Source organism: Thermobia domestica, chromosome 9 (genome assembly GCF_964235325.1).
Source record: "Thermobia domestica chromosome 9, izTheDome1.hap1.1, whole genome shotgun sequence".
Classification (NCBI taxonomy): Eukaryota; Metazoa; Arthropoda; class Insecta; order Zygentoma; family Lepismatidae; genus Thermobia; species Thermobia domestica.
This window is the reverse complement of record NC_137462.1, coordinates 259278264-259303434: the sequence shown is the minus strand read 5'-3', so window position 1 is coordinate 259303434 and position 25171 is coordinate 259278264.

Here is a 25171-nt window from a genome sequence, read left to right as displayed (position 1 = left end):
AGGCTGGCCAGACTGGTAAAACAAGACAGGCAGCGAACTGCGTCGGAACTAACATCAGGGTTTAATGCTGGCCAAAGCACAAGTGTGTCTGAACTAGTGTTGTAAAATTTCCGGAAATTTTGAACCTGTTGAAAAAAAAAAGGTTTTTCGATTTCTTTCCGGAAAAATTGGAAACATTGAAAAAAATAAAAAAAAGTGTTTGTATTAGGTTAATTTTGTTAGTAATGATATTCTTTTTTTTTTCAAACGCGTGAAAAATATAAGTTCAAAAACTTCAATATTCTGAATATTAAAAAATAGCACTCAAAAATAAAACTATTCCAATTATTATCTTATTAAAATACTAAATTTACGCGTATATGTTTGTTTGTCCCCACAGAAATGTTTATATGTTTGTCTTCAGTCCTTTCGACAATGAGATCTTGAACCCACAAGTGCTAGAAACGTGCCGTTTTCATTGGTCGATTCCAAATTTTGTGTAAATTGTCCAGTTCTAATCAATATTCTTAAAAAGCATATTCATTAGTTCTTTATTAAAATTTTGGGGGTACACTGAAGTACTGAATTTTTTGAAAAAGTAAAGCATCATATCCTACGAGTTAAATATTCCAACATCACATAGTTGTATATAGGGGTTGTATATCTCTCAGTTTTTTTTTTTTTCATCACCAAATGATAAGAAAACGAAGGATAACCATTTCTTCAGTTTAAGATGAACCTTCATTGTTTGGAGAGTTTTTTCCCCAGTGAACCCCGTTTATCACCGGCATAATTAATTGTGTGTGTAATTTATTTACTTATTACATAATGCATGCAAACAGAAAGAAAACACTGGTCATATATGAATTAGAAATTCCAACTACAAGTGGGCTCAAATCTTGCAAACGGTGCGAGATATTGAAAAAAAATCGAAAAAATGTCCCTTTTTGATACCTCTTGCCTATTTTTATGAAGGCGTCCTTCACTTCTATCTGTAAAGGGGCATGTACAGATATGAGGAATGACAAGGAGATTCATACTCATATGTGAATGATGCGTTGTGTAGAGAGCACAGGTTCAGCTAGTTGAAAATTAATAATCTGCGCTTATTTCTGTTATGTCGTTTTTCGCGGATGTGCATTAATTACATAACTTACAGTTACAGTTACATACAGTTACATGCATTAATTACAGTTACATACAAGCCTACCAGCATAAAGTGTTCTGTTGCAAGAAATAGGCCTCTTGAATCAAACTGAGTTCTTAATATGCTCTTTGGTCTGGTGAAGTTTTGTTAATTTTAACCAAATTACTTCTTAAGAGAAAGAGCAGTAGGCAAATTTCACTAATACTCATGCACTAAAACATATAATTACTATTATTTAATATATTAATATAAACACTTACATAAACTTTATGTAGAAAATCCTGTATGTAAACAAATACATGTTTTCTAGTGCGACAGATTATGTATTACAATCAAAATGAAAGTGACTATGTTTCAAACTTAAAAACTCTTAAATCATGAGAACGACCTCGATAAAATTTTCAACGTAGATGAGGTACGGGATGGTTTTTATTATTTCACTTTGAAGGTGCAACTTTAGGGAAGGGGAGAGGGGAAAATGACAGATATTAGTGTCGAATCCATAGTTTTCGGGATCGCAGAAACGAACAGTGACACTTCCGATGCCGTTTAAATCCAAATTCGGCCCCACAACTTGGAAGAGGGAGAAGATATGAAAATTATTGAAAATGACCGTTATTAGTGTCGAATCGATAGTTTTTGGGGTCGCTGAGTTGAACAGTGACACTTCCGGCCGTTTAAATCCAAATTCAGTCCCATTAGTAGTCTAAGGGGGGATGATGAAATGTACAGTTAATTTAAAAATACCGATATTAATGTCGAATTCATAGTTTTGGGCCTCCATAAGTTGATTGATGACAGTTTTGGTGTCCTTTGTGTCTAAAATGAAACGTATTCTCCCCGTGCGAAAAACGAATATTCTGCTTGTTGTAATAACAACGAACGGAAGTTTCACATACTCAACCCTTTAATATATTTGTTGCTGCTCAAATTTACTCACTTGTGCGGTATATGTGTGTATATGTAAATAAGATCCTCTCTTTTTTTGAGTTATTCGAAAAATATACAAAGAATAAAGAGGGATTTTACCAGAAATCAGAAAACTAAAAAATAGAATAAAAAACTGTTGCTTTAAGTATTTCTCCGTTAGCGAAATACATTGTATATACAGTAGCACATCGATAATTCGAACGTCAAAAATCCGAACGCGGTCCCTAGAAACTTTTTACATTTTGCCTTAATATAACGCTAGCAATAAACAAACAATAGTGTGTCCGTCGTCCGTCGTCTTTGTGTGAAGTCAGTGTTTTTACAAAAGTTCATTCATACGTAATTGTCTGTCATACATATTTTTATTTTTTGTTTTTTCTGCGGCTTATAAGTTTTAAGTTTGACTTATAAGATCAGTGTAATTTAATGTACGAGCAGGTTCTTGAGAAACATTATGTAAGTAGCCTTACGTACGGTATTGTAATTACTGTAGGTACTGAATAACCACTGTATCGATAGAAGAACATACCGTACAGTATATGTAAGCCTAAATGGCATTTTCTTGGTCATTTTCCAAAATCCAAACAATTTGAAAATCCGAACTACCTGTGATCCCAATTAGTTCGGATTTTCGACTTCCTACTGTATATGCTGCAGACATGTTACAGCAAGTAAAATGACTAGCATGAGGCCAAGAAGTAGTTTTTAAACTATATTTTCCTGGTTTTGCCAATATTTCCGAACAATTTTTTTTCTAATGGATTCAAAATTTCCGGGAATTTTACATAGAACAAGGAAGACATCTCTATAAAATATATATTTGATTTAACATATTAACTCAAATGATTTTGTCCCCGTCATTTTAACACTTCCTTGCCATCAAGGGGGAACTTCATAAGATTGCTCAAGGTGATTTTAATGCGTCTATACTAAGCTAACTAGGATTATATTTTAGTTTCTTTTGTAGCCATAACTCCGTTCTATTACGGTGCTAACTTTGAAGTTTTTGGATGAGTTGTGCACAAAATTTCCCTATTCTAATACAAGAAACATAAGTACTCAATTATCTTAACTTCACACTAGTAAATACAAAATAGTTTTAATTTTGAAAGCATAATATAATAATATATTCGAAAATTTCAATTTTACCCAAATTTTCCGGTTTTTTTTTCAAGTTCGGGTAAACCAAAAAAACTGCTTTTTTACCCAGAACTTCCGCTTCTCTTCCCAGGCCTTCACACACACTTCAACAGTAGTCTGAACACACAGTGCATCGAACACTCGTAACAATGGGCCTCCGCAGCAAATGTTAAAACCACGATATCGGCAACTACGAATGAAATGAACACGTGACCATCACTACTGGACCTTGGCATAGTGTCAGAGCATTGCATTGTCTGATGAATCCAGATACCTTGTTCATCATGAATGGGAGGCTGCGAATCCGTCGTATTCCAAGAGAACAGCTCCTTGACATCTATACTGCGGGACGAAGACAAACTGGCTGCGGCTTAATTATTATCTGGGGAACATTTACGTGAGCATCCATGTGTCTAGTGGAGCTCGAGCAAGACACCATGATGGCCGAGGCGTCGCACACTGCTTGCAGACTACGCACACCCCTTCATGAGGACCATGTTTCCCAACTGTAGTGGCATTTTTCGACAAGATAATGCACCATGTCACAAAGCCAGGAGTATGTTGGAGTGGTTCGAGCAACGCAGGAGCGAGTTCCAAGTGATGTGCCGGCTCCCAACTCACCGGATCTGAACCCAATCGAACACATCTGGAATGTGATTGAACGTGACGTCAGGGCGCATCGCCCCCTCCTCGGAATTTACGGGACTTAGGTGACCTGTGTGTGCACATGTAGTGTTAACTCTCTCCAGCGTCCTACCACGGATAATTGCATACATGCCAAGACGTGTCGCCGTTGTTATCCGTGCCAAAGGTCGACATACTGACAATTAGATAGGTAGCCATAATGGTCTGGATGATGCGTGCGTATATTTTAACTCGTATATTTAGTCTCGATTCGAATTTCGAGACGTCTCGACTCGAATTCGAGTCGAGTCGAGACACGAGTCGAGACAGAAACATATTTTCGAGTCGAGACACGAGTCGAGACAAGATTTTCTCGAGACGAGTCGAGACAGGCTTAAATCTCTACTCGTGCGCATCCCTAGCTCTAAATAAACTTCTTAATCGACCAAACAAAATTCACATTTATTTGATTTAATTCTAAGTATAGGTAAGACCACACAGGTCTTTTCAAAGAGAGGTGAGTGGCAAAGTTTTCTTGAACAAGACTGTATATGACAAACGGCAATAGATAGGCACGGTTTTTCTATTCGATTAAGCGTCCCTAGAATATATTTCATCTCCACTCTAATCACTAGTAAATAACACTAAGTGGTAGATATCTACTACAACTTCTGGTTTCAATTTTAATTGAAAAATATTGGGTGTTTGTGTTTACTGTCTTTAAGTGATTTTGTTTTAAATGAGAAGTCCTAAAGCCAAATTTCATGTTTGTAACTTTCAGAGATTCTGAGATACCGATATGCTGTTATATGAGTAATAATTCCTATTCTCACCTTTTCCTTCTCCTTTATTACTAAGATATAAATGAAATGGTGAAACATGTGTTAAATTATTTTAAACTGGAAATCCAAATACCAAATTTTAAGTTCCCAGTTTCGCAGATAAGGGTATCTTATTAAAATAACTCTCACCCCAATTCCTCCTCTATTCGTGAATTTTCAAAATTTTTTCTTAGTGATACCCCACGTCACAAATCATATGTAGGTTTAAATTCAAAGTTTCTAAGTAGTCCCTAGAGCAGTGGCTCCTAATCTAGGGGTGCGAGTCTGTGACAGAACTAAATTTAAAATTACAAATATTACGAATGTTGTAACAAATATTAAATTAAATATCATTTAAACACGAAATAACTATTGTGTAAGAACTGTGGTTTCATTGACAAAACTGGTAAAATATAATATTCCACTGCAATACAATGCTATGCAGGAATCTTGCTGGAAATAAATATAAATTTGTGAGAATATGGCTATTATTATTTACTATTATTATATGCAAGCCCGTTCTTCGTACGGGTAGAATAGGTTTATGGGAAATATTTGAAAGTTATATTTGATCACTCTTTCCCCATTACGTAACTTATTTGAACAATACTGAAATAAAACCCCTAGCTCGACCATGTTCAAAAATGTGTTTCATACGATGCAGTATTTATTTTTTGCAAGAAATCTAAATTCTCTTCTGCTTTTATGATTCTTTTATTTCGAAGTGAGTTGATAAAATAGAAATGTCCCACATGCTAAATATGTTTAAAAATTCATTTCAGACGTTTCAAACACTATGCCACACTGTAACCTCTTTTGGAAGCAGAATTTTCGAAAACGCTGAGGCATGTCCACATGATGACCTAGTTAAGTAAAAAGTTATATACCTAGTTTCATCTCCTTGGCTTGTAAGATATTTAATTTTCGCCGTATATATTAACTCCTCCACCCTCTTAGGATACGGATTTTAATGAAACTGACATGGTTAAGAAATGCCTTCAGGCAAGTGCTAACTATGTTCTAAAATTCTCAATCATTTTTTCATGAGATGAGAGGGAAGTGGAATTTCCTAGAACGCTGGGTTGCGTGTTTACTTAATATTATTTAAATTAAATTTATATTATATTATATTATATCATATTTCATCTTCATACATGAGAGATTTGTAAGATAGTGTATTTTTAGCAAATATTTGAGACCTTGACCCCTCCCCTTAGGATACGCATTTCAGTGAAAGTGATATGATGAAACCATGCTCTAGAGTAGTTCTAAATATGTTCAGTACTTCTCCCCGAACCTTCTATGATGATGAGGCAGCGAACACCGATTTGAATGTCGAGAAATAAGTAAATTAATTTCTCCCTCCTTCTGCTTAAAAGGAGAATTTCGAAAACTCTGAAATATGTATTCCATTCTTTTTAGTTGAGAGTTGGTATACGAAATTTCACATTTCGAATTTAAGAGAATTTCACATTTCATGACATTTTCTGAATAGTGATAAATTTTAATATTATAGAAACCGTCTCTTTTCTCCATCTTTAAGAGGGGAATTTCCGGAAACATACATTCAATTATTTTTAGTTAAGAAATGAAAGCCAAATTTCACACTTCAAACATAAGCAAATGCAGAAATTTTAATAGGTAGACACTATCCTCCATTCTCATCTTAGGACATTGGGGCCGTTGTGGCTCAGTGGTAGAGCGTTCACCTCTGGTGCATGGGGTCCAGGGTTCAAACCCTGCTCCCGCCAAGTGAAATTTGTGGTGGATAAACACCGTGTGCGTGGGTTTTCTCGGGGTTCTCCCGTTTCCTCCCACTTTCTTCATTCCACCATTTCATTCATTTCTCATAATCACCGTCTCCTTAGCCTAACCGGCATAACTGTGGGACGTAAAACTCAAAGATTTCATTTCAATTTCATCTTAGGACAGAATTTTCGGAAAAGCTAAACATGCGTTGGTTTGTTTCTAATTGAGTTTAATTTTGAAATTTCACGTCTCCAATATAAAGAATTCTTACATTTATCATTTTCTAAAAATAAATGAAATAAAATACAGTTGAAAAATTAATGTTATACGAATTACTCCTTTCTTTTTTAGGTGCGGAATTTTCAGAAACTGTGAGAAACATGTTTTAATGGTTAGTTTATATGGCTAGTTTCATCTTCCTTACCTGAGGGATTAACAAGATACACTATCCTATTTACGCCCCTAAAGATACATATTTCCAAAAATCCTTCTTTATCCCTTGCTTTCTTCAAAAAGAGTATTTTTGCTAATTATAGCATTATGGCTTGGTCGATAATGAGTAACTCACTTATATTGTCTTATATACAGTATAGATTATTAATATTATTCTTATTATTTTTTTTTTTTGCTATTACTGATGATTTGAGAATAATGCTGCATTTGCAGAAACGGTCAAAGACATGCGCGAATGATGTAGGCGTGAAGTATGTAGGGTTTAAGAATGTGGGCGCTTGTTAAAACTGTTGGAGCAATTGCCCTAGAGGATCCCAAAACTTTAATTTAGAAAACACACCGTCTTGTATCATTTCCTACTTTATAACACTACAACGAATACTCTATAAGAACACTGTACTTCTGTTAAATTACCTCGCTGAACAATACTAAATGAACACCGAAGGCTAATATGAAATGGAGGATTCACACAACTAGATCCGTTTTTTTTTTTTTTTTTGAGTTAACTAAACATTAAGTATAATACGGAAGTAGCATTATAGATAAAGTGAACTGTAGAAAAAATGAACCTTTCCTCTAACAGTTAAAAGAATAACAGAACATAGACGCGATAATAATAATAATAATAATAATAATAATAATAATAATAATAATAATAATAATAATAATAATAATCGCCTAAAACGAACTAGATTAAAACGAATTAGCCACTTCTCAACGCACTGAGGAAGAGAAAGATTGAAAGTAAGAGATGAAAGCTAAGAAAGGAATAGTAAGAGGAAGAATGCAGTTGGTCGATGATTTGAAAAATGGAATCAAATATTGGGAATAAAAAGAGGAAGCTGAAGACCGAGAAAGGTGAAAGAAGAATTTCCAGACCAGAACCTCAGAAAACAAACAATCACTCTCACATTTCCCATTAGTCCCAGTACCTGCCAAAAGGTAGAATACTTAATAATAATAATAATAATAATAATAATAATAATAATAATAATAATAATAATAATAATAATAATAGATAACGATAGCTGCTTCGACTAAGTTACTGCGCACGATAGTTCTTGAAAGAAAGCAAATTTTTATTTTATTTATTTATTTATTTATTTTTTGCAAACTATGGGCAGAGTAATTATTTCGGAGGAGCTAGTTAATTGAAGTGATCCAAAAACCGAAAGTGGTAGAAATCAATCATTTCCAACTTTTAACGTTGACCACTATAAAATAAAAACGGTTTTCGGCAATCGATTAAACATTCCAAGTATACTTTTCATCTCCTTTTCTTACCAACCGAAAGTAGTAGAAATGAACCATTTCCGGTTTTACGTTGAACACTATAAAGCAAAATCGATAAATAGGGACGAGCGGCATGGCAAATCCTTTAGATTGCATCTGGCAAGAGATTACCGATAAATAAATTACCACACGTGAATCAATCCCAAAACTTGGCCAAGCTTGGTCAGCAATCTTAATTAGGTTGAGGGCTGCCCACCACCGAATTTTGTTTCTGATTCGGCCAATAGTTATAAAGAAAATGCTGCTGGCTAATTAAGTAGTTATCGAGAAATAAGGTACGAAATGCAACCCGCGTCCACCCTGTGCCGAGCTTAACCACAGAATATACCAGTACTTATTCCTTAGGGAATGGGCTAGTAGCTCACAAAATTTAGTAAACATCCGGCTAGTATTTAATTTAAAAATAAACTCTAGTAAAAACCGTAAAGAGGATGACGTAATATGTTCTCAATTAATACGGATACCGGAATTGTATCATATTTCTTTCACTTCTGGTATTAATAGAGAGATTACTGTCGAGATGAAATACACTCTTGTGGTACTTAATGAATTACATAACATAACTTCTAGCTCTCCAAATTATAACACTCAATTTATAACCGGAAGTGATTGATATATGCCACTTCTGCTTTTAGTATAAAGGTTAGAGTCGAGATAGAACATATTCTTGGGACACTAAATGATTATAGAAAACCGCTTCTCCTTATTTGTTTTCTTTTCTAATCTATTGCGACCAACACTAAAACCGGAAGTAGTTGGATTTTGCTACTTCCGGTTTGGAGTTTAAGAGAGATAATAACTTACCTGTTCCCAAAACGTTAAATTGATTCCACAAAACTGCCTCTCCCTATATTTTATTGTTTATGCTCTATGTAAATTAAATTGAAACCGGAAGTTAGAGATGATTTCTACACTTCGTTTTTACTAGGGTTTTAAGCACGAAGATGAAACTTACTCCTGGAACGCTTTATCGATTGGCGAAAACTGCTTCTTACTATCAATTATCGTTTTTGCTCTATAGTGATCAACGTTGAAACAGGAAATGGCCCAATTCAGTTAGTTTCAGAATTTACTATCTTGATAAATGTGAAGAAGGTTATCCTTGAAAAATTTAATTGATCCCCAAAAACATCTCGTTGTTTATTATCGTTTTTGCTCTATAGTAATGAATGTTGAAACCGGAAATGACTCATTTCTACCATTTCCAGTTCTACTAGAATGTTAAGAATAAGATGAGAGATTCCCTTGAAACGTATAATCGATTGCCGAGAAACGCTTTTTGCTATCCATTATCGGTTTTGTTTTATATTGATCAACGTTAAAACCTGAAATAACTAATTTCTATCATTTTGTTTGTCGAATCACTTCTATTAATGAACTCTTTCGAGAAAATCACACCATCTACTTATTGCAAATAAATAAATAAATAAATAAAATAAAAATATAAAAATAGAAAATTTGCATCCTTTCAAATGTTATCGTTCGAAGTAACGGATGTGTGTATGTACGTACGTACTATCATTACGATATTACAAGTTCCACTATGTGATCCTAATAATAATAAAATCTTAAAGAGGATCATGTTCTATTTTGTGTAGTGGTTTGGGAACCAGAAGCTCTAGTATATTTATTTCATTTCCGATTTGAGTAGAGGCATCTCTGCCGAGATGGAATATACTCTTGGAACACTTAATGAATTACCTAAAAATGCCTTCTCGCTATCCATTCTATAACGCTCAATGTTATAACGGTAGAAGCGATTGATTTCTACCACTTCAAATTTTAGTAGAAAGATTAGAGTCGAGATAGAACATAGTCTTGGGACACTTAACAGATTTCAGAAAACCTCTTCTCACTATTTAGTATCGTTTTAGTCTGTTCTAATCAACACTAAAATGGAAAGTACTTGAGTTTTGCTACTTTCGACTTGATCAGAAGTTTAAGAGAGAAGAAGATATTATTCCCACGACGCTATATTAATTCCTAAAACAGCTTCTTCCTATCCCACTATGTAGATTTATTTGAAGCCAGAAGTCATAGTTAGGTTAATTTCCATCTCTTCCGGTTTTACCAGGATGTTAACGATGAAGCTAAAAGTTATCCTTGATACCCTTTATCGATTGCCGAAAACTGCTTCTTACCATTTATTACCATTTCCTCTCTATAGTGAACTATGTTCAAATCGGAAATGACCCATTTCTACCACTTCCAGTTGGCGAATCACCTCCATTAAGGAACTCCCTCGAGAAGAATCACTCTACTTATTTATTGCAAAAAGCATAATTAAAAAAATTCGCATTCGTCCAAAGTTATCCTGTGAAGTAACGGCCGCATGTATGTAAGTACTAATATCGATAAATTCCATTATGCGATCCCAATTAATACTTCATATACCCCCGCCACACACACACACACTAGCATATGTACGCACGGAAGTATACCTGGTAGTATGCACACGCTTACGCCGGAAACTAGAAACACACACACACAGACAGAGAGAGAAAGAGAGAGAGAGAAAAAAAATCTTGTTGTACTTTATACTGAATGAACCATTACTCACAAAATCAATTAAAAAAGAAAAAAAGAGAAAAGTTGTAAATGAAACTTTCAAAGATTGGTACCACTGCTTCGTGTAACACATGAAATTGTTCCATAATGATTGAATCGTAATATGATGTATATGGGTTTCTTAATGGTAGTATAACAAAATGCCTTCAAATTGATCACAAAATAAAAAGTGAAATTTATTTCTCAAATTTTGTAAAATCGAAGTCGGTGGGCATTATGGGAACAATCTACTTTAACAATATATGCAAATAAATATTAATATACTTCATGTTTTCCAGTGGGTGCAAGAAAGCTTCGAATAGTGTTTGATGTCATAATCATTAGTGTATGTAAATATATATATATATATATATATATATATATATATATATATATATATATATATATATATATATATATATATATATATATATCAGTAGGATGGTGACTCTTCGAAGCGATTTTCGTACCAAGGTTCCCTTATTTTTGTAACAAGATCTAGTAACTTTTGTAGCCTTTTACGACCACTTTTTTCATTCCTCTAAAACATATGCAATGTATACCGGGTTGTGTGAAAAAGTGACTATGCCAACATACTAGACCAGAGATCAAAATATAACAACACCATTTAACAAGTCTTGTTATTCACACACAAACACACACACCCGTGCGAGCATGTGGTTTATGGAGAACTTAATCTCGCTCCAGTGACCGACACAGGCACATGGTTTACGGAGAACTTAAACTCGCTCCAGTGATCAACACACACACATGGTAACGGAAAACTTAATCTCGCTGCAGTGACCACAACGGAATATTACATAATATCATTAGCATCAACTGTGGAACTTGAGAATTTATTTAAGGTTTGCTGTAGTGAATAACCAGACGCACGACTTGCTAAATACAGAAAACAGTAATGTCCAGAAAATTAAGATCAATCACCTTGAATGCATTTATTGTTCCATGTATAAAAAAGCAGTTACGTTTTAAGAACCTTATATGATATGATATACATAGTGGAAGGAAGTATCTATTGATATATTCACCAACCCCTAATTTTGATACATAAATGTCAACCCAGTGTTTACCTGGTTTATCACTAGAACCAGTGTTTATAATTAATGCGGCAAGTAATTTGTGAATAAAAGGTGGTAATTGATATGCAGCATATAAACCGAAAAAGAGATTGTTAGACAGGTTTTGTTCTATTGCTTCATAAAGTTGAAATGTATTTAACATATTAATCAATATATATTTTTCTTCGGAAATAAATTTCTAGTTCTGAAGAGGACTTATCTTAAATAATTGCTGTTACATGAGATGTCAGTGCTAGATTAAAATGAACCTCTAAACGTAATTTTCGTTGACGTTGTGCACCAGTATGAAATGCAACACTAGCATTAGAATCAGGAGTTAAAGCAAATGCCACTAAAGTATAAGCATTAGGATATTCGGCAAGCGAAATATCATAACTTGATTAGGATAATAAATACCAGACCATGTAAATAACATATAATATCCTTGCACATATAGGTTATTATCAAAATCTGGCTGTAACGGTTTGGATGGAAGAGGCGTTCTTTCAACATACAATGTAAAGAAGTTCATACTTAAATTCTTAAAATCAAAAGAAGTTGTCTTATAAGTACCATTAAAATCAGCATTTGTAACAAAACCAGTAGATACTATAGTACGCTTAAACAGTATTCGAGAAAAATATCTGGAAGGGTGGCATCCATAATACCCTGTGGTATAGTTTCTCTTTTTAACTGCACCTTTGTTATAAGGTATTTCACTCTAAATTTCGGATTCTGTAATTCTTTATTTTGTGCTATTTTTAAAGCAAGCGATACGTCATCATTTTTCACGAGCAGTGTTTCATCGGTAATTTTAAGTATTCCCTCAGCACCACTTTCACCCATTAGACGAAAAGCCGCTTTTGCGGGAATTAGCTTAATATGTACTTGTACACCATTAAATTGTATTTTTGACTGAATATATCACCGTGAATATAACCCAGTAATTCAATTGGTTGACTTAGCCCCGTGAGAAGATGACGTTATTTAAACCCAGCATTATTATCGTTTACACAATCCATATGACCTGCAGTACCGTTAAACCACATAGCACTCTGAAGATATGTTGCTTCTGAATCGGCTTGATAATTTAATTATTTTTCTACATAGGATCGATATGGGTATGCATGTGAGGAGTAGGATATCAGTTATTGATTCAGGTATATTTGAACCTCACTGAACATTGCACTGAGGAAATCATTTACTGGTCCAATTTTCTTACCAGTAGAAGTTAAATTAAAATCATCAACTCTAGTAATTTTATTTTTAATATGTAACACAGTGTGTGATAAATCAATATAATCACCACCTTGACCGGGAAGTATAAACTCTGTTGGAACATAATCATATAATGGCGCCACCGGTTTATATGGCACTTTTTTGTTACCTATAATACATTTTTGAGCTGGCAGACTCGCAAATTAATATCTTTTTGATTTCGTACACTCACACCTCAGTTTTCTTACTATTAATATTTTCATTAAATTATTTTTAAATACTTTATTATAGTTAATCACGATGTCAAAAATGTAATTTTACGCATACACCACCATATTGGAAGGGAAGTGGATTACCAGGACTATCTCTTAAATCAATAACAATTTGATCAAACAGTTTACGCTGCACAGTAGCGTAGTGAGAATTTTCAAAAATAAGCACCTTACTAGCACCGCACTCTTTAATGTTTATAGTTATAATACAGAACAGTGAGCAACACTATCACGTACAGTCGTGGTTATAAACTATCGCTATAAATATACATGTTTGATGGTAGTGATTTTTGCAATTTAGGAGGGTAACGCGAGTGATGGACAAGTGATATATTTTCTTTTACACATGATCAAAACCAAATATTCGCGCTAACCCGGGAGATAGACGTACTTCATATTTTCACCCATGTGCGTATATATTTTCACCTACATCTTTTCTTACTTTGGTAACCCGAATTCGTTTTACCGATGCTTTAACTTTCATATGTATGTACAATATATATCACTTTTATCATCAGTTTACGAAAGAATATCGTCAACCGGGTAATAGTGACCTGGCAAAATAGTAGTTATGCTCTAGTCTTCTTTATCTATTAAACGATAATAAACATTATTACTGTATTTGTAAACATTCTGAAATGAAGCTATATAATATACTCCAGCTACAGCTTTCTCTCACACACTTTTCTCCAAGGTAAGAGGACGATATAATTTGGTCGTAAATCACGACAACGTATTTTATATAAAATATTCCATACAACTGTTACTTGGGAGTGTGAGATAAAAACTACATTTCTCCATATTTTAATTTAAAATGTTTACTTTTCTTTCCTTCTTCCTTTCTCTTCTTACCACCTGTCTGTGCAAACTGAACTTTTCTGTTTCTCTTACCTGATCCATCTAATACCTGATCTAATTTATTTTGAGCTTTTGTTTTTAAATTACTTTTTACTTACTAACACCGTGAGTGTAAAGTTTCGTTAATAGGTCTATTATCACGGATTACATCTTCGGCTACAATAATACTTGTACATAACTGTTAATTGCCAACAGTTTTTGCACCTTGTTTTATTAATGGAAATACACTACGAAATAAACCACGTAGAAAACTACCAATACCATATCCTTTTTGGAAGGGTACACCACGATATACATTATAACCACTACCAGCTTCATGAGAATAATACTAAATATAAGGGTCCTTCATTTCGTTATATACTCAAATATATTAATATTTTATAATATTGTATTATTATTGTGGTTGCTAAACACTATTTAAATACGATACAGGAATCCATGTATTAAATGATTGAGGGTTCCCGTGCCAACGAACAAGGATACGTTTACCGTTTACTTCGAAAATCTCATCTATTTCACAAACACTGTGTAATGGTACCTGCTGTAGTTCCTCTTCTCAAAATGTACCGTCAATCACTTCACCATTTAAATCCTATAACACATAAACCACATTTTCTCCATATATTCCAAGTGCTTTATTTCAAACATTTACACGGTCCAATTCTCTTTCTAGCCTCTTTCAAAATGGCGTTTTCCTTTAGTAATGCGCACAGTATCACCTTCTTCATATTTTGCAAAATTAAGAACCTTAGTATGTGGTTTTATTAATTTATTCCACACTTGTTGAAACGTATCTTGGTTTACACTGGTTGGTGGTAATTGACGCGCTCTATGATGACAAGATTTATATGCTTGAACTAACTTGGGCAACTTGTCTATGTAACGGTACGTCTTTTGTCAATGAAAAATATTTCCACATTCGCTGGTTAAGAGAACGACTTAAGCGTTCTACTATACTTGCGATAATATCGGGGTATTTTGTTGTGAAAAACTTAAATATTTTGAATTTTCAAATACATCTGTAATGGTTTGTTAACCAACTCCGTTTCTTTGTTTCTAGAAGTAGCGGTTTATGCCTGGTAGATGAAAATATTTTCCTAAGTGTATTTATAACATCGGAACTAGTTTTTGTACGCACAGGCACGACCCATGCATACCGGCTAAATATATCTATTACTGTTAAAATATATGTGTACCTATCATTTTATTTGTGTAGACTTTGCGAGTTGTTGAGTGATCGTTGAGTGATGACGCACGTGCAAAGAGGTCCTGTGTGCACCGAAGCGTGAAATGGGTGTCTCGCTAAGTTTGTGGCGGGCCTCAATCGGTCTGTTCAACTTAGACACTGCGAAGAAGATCCTTCCTTTGCAGAATGTACAGATCAAATCAAAACGACCAAAACTTACTATGCCTATGGTCTAGTGATTGTGATCGGTGGTGTCGACAGAATCCAGGTCTCGACTCCAGGTCTCAAAAAACGATATTGCGGAGTTTAAAGAAATTTTGCGTGGTTTGCAAGGTTATCATAAATTGGTTGAGAAAGAAATACTTGAAATGGAAGAATCTGTTTCTAAAGTGATTGATAGGCTTGAAAGGTTCTACAACAAGATTGACAAATTGTATTTTTCCCCTTCCAGCAAGTGGCAGAGCTGATTTTGCATTTGAACCGGATTGAAAATGTCACAGTTCATCAGAATGATCCCGAAAACTATGGATTAGACACTAATGTTGCTCAATTTCGATTATTATTATTATTATATATAGCTGCCGCTCGCCCTTCTCTGTGCTGCGGCACACGGCATCAGAATTTTTACTCTTAATCTCAGCTACTCCTAAAAGTACGGATTTGACAGTAATATTAGTCATTTTTGATCATTTTTAAAGGTTTATCCCCATCCCCTTCCATCTTCCCAACCATCAGAGCTCAACTTGAATTCAAACAGCATCAGAAGCGTCACAGTTTCTCTCATGTACCTCAAAAACCATAGGTTCAACATTAATATCGGTCATTTTTGATCATTTTTAAATTTCCCCCTCCCCCTCAACTACGTTGCATCGTCAAAGTGAATAGTCTAAAGCATTCCCTGTCCCTAAACTCATATATGTTGAAAATTTGATTGAGATCGATCGGTGATTCAGAGTGAAGTCACAAAAGCAGTCATTTTTATTTTAGTTTTGTACGTACATGTCCCCCTCTTTTACGTTGGCTCGTCAAAGTGAAACGTTAAAAAACGACAAGGCTCGATCCTCATATATGTTGAAAATTTGATCGAGATTGGTCGGGTGCTATAAAAGTTATTAAGTTTTATTACTTTTTATTTATACGTGTCCCTCCCCTACCAAAACCGTACGATGTAATGTTGAACTGAAATTTGAAAAATGTTTCCAGATCCTAACCTCATATATCTTGAAAATTTGATTGAAATTGGTCGGACAGTTCAACAGTTATCATATTTCAAAATAGTCACTTTCAGTCTTATATAAATTGATTTTTATATATCTCAAAGCTCTTCTCCTCTCCCACGGTACTCCGTCAAATTTAAATCATAAGAACGATCCCAGGCTTTAAGCTCATCTATGTTGAAAATTTGATCAAGATCGCTAGAGTGGTTCAGGAGTTTTTAAGTTTTATTTATTTTTACACCCCCTCCCCCTCGCCCAACCCTCAGTTCTATCCTCAAGGTGAATAGTCTAAAATTAGCCCATGCATGAAACTCATTCATGTTAAAATTTAATCGAGATCGATGGGACGGTTCAGGTGATTTAGAGTCACAAACAGAGTGATTTTGAATTTTGTATATATAGATTGGTAGTGTCGAATCTAGATATTAAACTATGCGAGCAATGTAAAATTTTACGGCACTTTCCGCCAGCCCCCCTTTCCAACAAAACGGCGGATACATCGCTTTTACCACTAGCAATCCTCAAAACTGAGACTTTCACAAAGAGGCAGTCCTGGCTTTGATAGAAGGAAAAAGTTTGAAGGGCCGGATCAGGCAGTCAAGAGAATAGTCATCTTATTTTAGCTACACAACACAACTAGCCAACGTGACAGCCAACATGGTCTCGCTACACGTAGTCCACATTTTTAATTTTGAATGGAGACCTGCCTACGTATTTGCAATTGCAGAGGTAGGTAGGTTGTATGCATTAATATTACTGGTATTGAAATTTGAAAGACGTTTAGACCAAATTGAATTGAAAAGGTGATTGTATTTCCTTTTACCAACTTTCATTTTTTTACTTTTGGCAACTTGCCGTCCCTAAACTGCCGCTTGGAGCGTTTTCCCCTTTCCTCTAGATCTCGCACTGATTATTGGAGATGACTGTGATCTGGACAGGAGGTTATGTCTTAGTTATAAACAGTAATTCAGTAAGAAACTAAAACATAAATATAGTGAGAATAACAACCAATCGCTGATTGTGCGAGCAGTTTTTCTTTTTTTCTCTCAGCTGATCTAATGGTGACAGCTGATTAAAACAAAAATGAAACGTCTTTTAATTTTTGCGAAAAAACATTGCTGGGGCCTAGGCCCCATCCGAAAAAAATAAATATTACCATAATAACAGAGGAAGGAGTATGCCGAAGAAAATGAAATTGTGTGTAGATATTATATAGGCACTATGTAAGATATGGCCTTTCGTCTTTATCAAGTGTCCCTATCCGCTTTCCGTCAAATTTAGCAGATCAACAGAAAACTGGAAATAAATCGACAAGTGTTGTTGGATATGCGCAAAACCATTGTAAGGGTTAAAGGTGCCTTATGAAATACTAAAAATACGCTATACTGCTTGTGCTTGTAGTTAATATGCCAAACTTGAAAACTCGGATGAAGACATGATACTTGTGAAACACGAAGGGCCTTATTTTACATATCCAATATCTACATACAATTTCATTCGCCTCGGTTCACTCTTCCCGCCACTAAACGCCTCGGTCCACTCATTTTTTCATTCTGGAAAATACGAAACACGTATTCCCTCATCTCACCTCTACACTATTTGCGCATATTTCATTCACTTCTGTCCACTTCTTCTTGACTTTTTGGTCAAATTTCAAAATTTTGGACGGGGGCTATTGCCCCCAAAACCCGTTTTCCCCCCAAAAAATAAAAAGCCAGTATTCGTTTATTTTTTGCCTATTGTCCATACACAAAGTTATGATGCAACTCTTCATGTCCTTTACACACATTTGATATGCTGTTACTAGTACTTTTGATATTTCATGATTAAAGGTTTGGAGGAGTCCGTGCCCCAACCAACCGTTTTTTCCATGAAAATACGAAACCCGCATTCCTTCATTTTACGTCTACAATATCTGTGCACAAATTCATTCAGTTCGGTTCATTTCTTTTTGTGTCTCAGGCGTTAAGTTTCAAAATTTTGGCTGGGGGATTTTGTCCCTAAAACCGCAGAAAATAAAAAAAACGTATTGGTTTATTTTTTGCGTATTGTTCATACGTAAAGTTTCGTTGCAATTCTTCATGTCCCTTACACACATCTGACATATTTGCAATTTTGATATTGCATTTCGTGATCAAATGTTTGGAAGAGTCTGTGCCCCACCCTACCGTTTTTTTAGGAAAATACGAAACCCGTATTCCCTCATTTTTCGTCTGGAATATCTGTGCACAATTTCATTCACCTCGGTTCAGTTCTTGCCTTTCGGATGTGTACTTTCTAAATTTTGGGTGTGACTTTTATATTCAACCTTTAAACTATATAACTTGTGTTTCTTTTTATGAGATTCGTTCTTTTGGGGGGAAGGAGAGAAATGCTTTCCTCTGATATCTGTTTCTTGGCATTCATCTTATAGAACTGCTTAAGTAATATAATTTTGTAACTTTTGCCACATCATCTATTTGAGACAGAATGTGCTATGTTTGACATATGTATCTAATGGCAAAAATGTATCGTGATAGGGCAGTAACAAAGAGACGCATAGACGCAGGAAAGTCAAGTGTTACAATTTGGCATTTGTACATCATGGCAGCTATCTTCAATTCCGCATATTATATACCACAGAATATTTTTAAATAGAAAGAAGTATGTGTTGAGTTCTGTTTTTGAATTTAACGTTCCGTTCAGCAGCCAAGCTATATGAAAACAGATATGTGTATCACATAAACTGATGCTAGAATCTTCCTTCAAACTACATTCATCGCCTGTTTCAAAAGCATCGAATTCTGCATTATTTATTATTTCTGTAATTTCTCGGCGAAAATACGTCACTATCATAAGCACGACTTCTCGCGGTGGTATTCATAGACAAAAGCTTAACTAAAAAGAGGAAGTGAATCCTAAGCAAACTACAAGAAGGATTATGAAACAACCATACACACTTCCACTGGCTAATAGAAAAAGGAAAACAAAAATAGCTACAGGTTATTGCCTTTTCAATACCCTTATCTTTTTGGGAATATATATACTTGATATAACATGTCAGTTAAATCTACGCAGTGCGTGACCTATACGCATGAAGGTGAAAAATATTCCTGAAAAGTAAGCAGAAGAGTCTAGTTGTATGCTACTATTATCTAACAGTCAACTCTGTGTTCAGCTGCCGGAACTTACCTTGATTGGTACGAGTTTGACTGAACACCTTGTAACAAGAGAGCAACTATAATTTTCCATGGGTCTCTTGAAGATATACAAAGAGATGTTTGCGTTCTGTGTCACTCCTTCTCTTCTCCAGGCTGTGTTTACCAAAACATAGGTTGCTTTTCTTGCTTTGGAGTAAGGAGTAAGACACCCTTGCACACTTGGGAGTAACATAAAATTCTCGAAAGACGACCGATGTTAATGCAGAGTTAATAGTTTCGAGGAGTGGCGTTACTGGTCTGAAGGCATGGTCTACAACTCACCTTGTATATTGTTAATAATAATAATAATGATAATAATAATAAAAGTAATATAATAATATAATTATAATAATATTAATAATAATAATAATCAAAATATGCATAAGAATGAACAAAAATTGACTGCTGTGTTTTGTTAGAACTTTTGTTTTGAGACCATTCATGTTTTCAACCGTAAATAAAATTCTATCATTCATTTGCGGAGCTAAATTCTCGTGGATTGCATTCGTAAAATATTAACTTCTACCAATGTCACATCCCTGAAGAGTCGCCTATGGTATCAAACCGTACCAGTCTTCGGAGAAGTTCTGAGTATAGCAGCGCTACGCGAAAATGAAGATAGTCATTATGATTGTTATGTTTATCATCGCTACCTCGTTTGACTCGGGACCTTTCATACCGGGGCTCCTTTCTGACCGGGGCCCGTTCGATGCAGGGCATTAAGACTTGGATTATTTTGTCGTGGGACCCTTCTGACTTGGGCCGTTTTTATGAGGGACATTTGATTCGGGCCTTTTGACCCGAGCCGTTTTGTCGCAGGGCCGTCTCGACTCGGGACCTTTTGTAGCGTGGACCCTTTTGACTCGGGCCCTTTTTATGAGACTCGGGTTCTATTTATATTATTAAATATATAGAATGGGTACAGAAAAGTAAGAAATGTCAAATGTTGCATGTTAATTATACTTAAACATTATATCAAAAGGAGATAGTCTTGCGGTTATGGCAGGTAAGGAATTCTTAAAACCCGTTTCGTGTTTTATTCAGATTACCTACATAAAACAATATAAACACAAATATAGATATGCATATATAATGTAATATAAATGAACTGCAACTAAACTAAGTAAAGAAAATACATGGATAAAGAAATAAACATGGGAATGTTGAATATTCCAATGGATTTTCCAATATGCACAAACCTTAGCCTTTGTAGAGAGATATCCATCCAAGATGCACCTGCAATTCCCTTTCAGTGGAATTCGCTGGGAGATGAGACGTTAATGCAAAAAATAATATTACTAGGCGAATAAAATATTAGTAGGCGTAGTAAAGTGTGGTTTGGAAATGAGATATAACAGAGGTTTCTTTAGTATGGAAAAAATAGAAAATACCACCACCAACTAATCTTAGAGATTAATTATAATCTAGTTTGTATAAAATATGAAGGACTAACTAGGGTTTCTAATGCTGGAGACGCAGGTCGTGGTGGAGTCGTCAGGGCGTTAGGTACAAGGACCTTGTAGCGAAGGTGTCGAAGCAATTGTACCTTCCAAACCTACCAACAGAAGTTGGTCTTCGACATTGTTATGAGTGGAACGAGCACTCTGAGGGGGATGTGAGAATTTCGACGTAATATTGGATTTATAAAATCTTGTACGTCGCCTGGGTCGTTCGTGACGACAGCAACAAAACATTAAGATGAATGAAAGAGCACATCTCACAGTACCCACAGCACTGATGGTTATAAGTAGATTTCCCATGTCCAAGGGGGTTTGGGCCCTTTCAGGGTGTACTGCAATAATGCTGAAGAAATAGAAGAGTCACCTGGAAGAAAGAGAGAGAAAAAACTCATCTTACAGGCAGTCTAGAAATTTGGATATGAAAATGAAGTGCAAATTCAAGTTGCATTTGTATTTCATTGCTTAAAGTTAATTTTATTTCCAAGATTTAACTGTAGAAGTTAAACGGAAGTAAAACATCTAATTTTAGTTATAAAGTATGCATTGACCTGTGGATATTCAAGGTCGGGAAATTCCATCTGCGTGACATAGCAGAGTGGCCAACTCACTGATTCATGAGTCACTGACGCGTGCAACCACACTTGCATTTTGAGGCCCCGGGATGCGATGGTAAAAGACCAGGGGAGGGTAGGAAACCCTGAGTGAAAGTTTTCCATGTTGTCAAATAAGCAAAGGGGTGAGTTATTAGTAGCACATAAGTCGAAGCTGGAGCACGGCGAAGTGTATGCGTGTGAGACTCGTGGTGTCTAGGATAGAATTCGTATCGAAGTGTATTCCTTTTTTATGGTTGCACTGTACCTAGGATAGAGCAGGGGGTGAGTAGTAATTTCTTGTGTGGCAAAATTTGTTAGGCGCTGCGCGAAACTTTTGTTTATGTATTTGTTTTTGTTTTTGTGAATGAAGCTGGTGTCGTGAAAAAAGTAGGAACAAATGCATTCAGTAGGGTGAGAAGAAAGGAAGTAAGTTCATTGCCTAAGGAATAAGCTTACATATTGCAGTGCCTGTTGGAGTGATTTTCTCGTCTCGTCCTTTTTTTTTTTTTTTGGAGAAAAATAGATGAAATGGTTGGGGATGGGAATAAGGGCTGCATACAACCTATGCTGTATCTTTCCTTGGGATTTTATAAAACCCAGAAACTCAGACTATGTTGAGTTCCATCTAAATCTTTCTTCTTCTTACATATAGGAATGCCTTTGGTACCTAAATAAAGTTATGAATTACGCAGAAATTGTGTATGTAATTAGGCAATTTAAGAGTATATGTTTTCATGCCGATCGTCTAAACATGAATATGCCTAACATTATAGAATGTTTTGCTTGGGGGGGCGTACTCCGACCTCTTATGAGTCAACCGAACGAATTTGCCGTGTAACCGTATATTCATGCGATTACGCATTGTTCGCCGCAAAATTTTGAATGAACAAGCAAAAATCACATAATGGTAAATACGAAATTTGTTCACATGTAGTAACTTTGCATAGGGATTGTTGAGACGCTGATTGCAGGGAGGTTGAAGGTATGGAGTAACATACATCAGCAACTAGTATGAACGAATACGCTTTAAATTGACCATTAAGGGGGGTCAATGTGGTCGGTACGCCCTCAAAATTCCAGGAGGACCAATGTGGTAGGTTGAGATATATGTTGTTGAACACAGATTACTCGCAAACATTAAGCCTACCGGTTTTGTTATGTTGGAAACCCAGAATTAGTGGTCGAAGTGAGACGGTATGCGGTGGTGTGTCATACGGCCTGTTTTTTTTTTACTTCGAACACTGCCCAGAATCGAATTACACTAATGTGATATGATTTGTTGTTACCGTGAGAAACGTGTTAGAGCCAGTGGGCATGGGTCTGCGTGTGAGCACAGTTAATAAGAATGCAATGAATCATGCTAGAATTAAATGATATCACGTATGAAAGGTAGAAATAGTGCAAGCGTTGACATGAATAAATGCACCATATATATATATATATATATATATATATATATATATACGTAAACCCAGAGGTCTCTTAAAGGGGGAAGTGGGGGGTAGTATACATTACTCTGCTAACGGCGTAGGATTACTCGTAGAACTGATAGCTGCACAAGCTACATATACACTGATACATGTCTGCGTTTGGTAAAGTAACCTAAATATGTAGATAACACAGCTGGTTCTTCATATGCTGACTAAAAACCATTGCACATGTAGTAGAGAACCAATATGGCTACCACGCGTATGCTTGTAGAACGCTAAACGTAGGCCAAACAGTCATCTGCCCCGTCTCAGTTTACGAATAACCTACGTGAGAGGAGAGTGTTAGGGGTGTCTACGAATGTAGGAATTGAATACTGCTGAGTACAAGCAAGTGCTCAGTACAAGCAATATTTAGTGGAGTTCGCAGAGCGCGATATATCCCGCCAATTAAAATGCAAGGTAGTACTGGCGCTACACAATACGACACAGAGAAGCGTGAGCCAGAAAAGAGGAAGCTTGGGCCCGTGGGCTAGAGCATACAACAAGTACTAGTTGCCTCAAGGAGCATATGCATATGTACAACTCCCGTGATTCATTGGAGAACACTCATTTACACTTGTTGCAATCATCAATTTCTTTGAGAATAAGTGTCATATGGCACTAGATAGTGGCGTAGGTTGAGTGGTAGACATGGGTAGGTGGGGTATGCAGAATCTTGGGATGCCGAGGCAGAATAGGATATATGTGAAAACAAGAGACAAAGTTGGGCGTTTGAGCATATATATGTGTGTGAATATGGTGCATTTATACATGTGAGTCTACACGTGTACTCTGTTACCTATAAATGTCATTACAGATATTGTCTTACTTCGTCTGAAATTCAGGACTCGGATTTTCATCCGGTACGTACAGTTTTAGACGCGATTTTGCTATAGGGACCTGTTGGCCTTTCATGTTTATTATATATGAATTACCGTCTAGGCGGCTGTGAATTTCAAAGGGGCCATCAAATAGTTGCTGAATACTCTTGCAATCACCGGGTTTGTATACACACGTAGCACAACTACTTTTGATCCTGGAAGAAATTCTGTAGGCTGCTTCTTAGAATGCAATTTTTCGCGTTACCGTTCAAATATTTGGTTTCTCCGGAACAACACGTAGTCCCGCACTTCATGTGCTATAGTTAGCTTCTCGTAATTGCTAAGTTCTTGGTCAGGTGTATTAAGCACACGATCAATAATCAACGAATGTCCCATGCCATATAGGATGGAGAACGGACTAACATGAAGTTCCGTGACGGGTGTTTTATTTAGACACGAAATGACGGTCTGTAGAAAGTCCGGCCAACGTGAGTGTTGTTTTTTGCTAAGGAAACGCAATGCATTTTGAATGGTTCCAATTCGATTCTCAGCATGCCCAAGGGTTTGATGATGGTGGGGTAGCGCGTAACGAACTTATACACCCAAGCTAGCTAAAAAATTACCGCGTCTTAGTTGACGTGTGAGATGTCTGTTTGTCCTTGAAAAGGAGAGATGGGCAGGAGTAGGGTGTTACAATATAGTCCATAAAGAAACTAATAAGCGCTTTTGATATTGGAGATTTTGCAGGAGCTGTGATGACGAAACCACTCGCATGGTCTGTTGCCAAATAAAAGTATTGATATTTCTCTGGTTCGGAAGCGATTAAATTCCCCGCCAAGTCTATGGAAAAGCAATTGAAGATGGTTTCATGGGGTAATTGTAGCACTGTTTCTACACACGGCTTGTACGACCGTTTAAATAAGGACCAGTCATGACACCTGACTAATTTCCGGTATAACTATTGTTTCATCTGCGGGAAGTAATATTTCGATTTCATTAGTAGATGTAATTTGGTGAGTCCAGGGTGAATTAATGAATGCGAGTGTAGCTCTGCAAAGATAGAATCCCGTAATCTGTTAGGGACACAGAGTATTAATCTGTCATTCGGTATGGCCTAAATTTCTCGATACAAGATA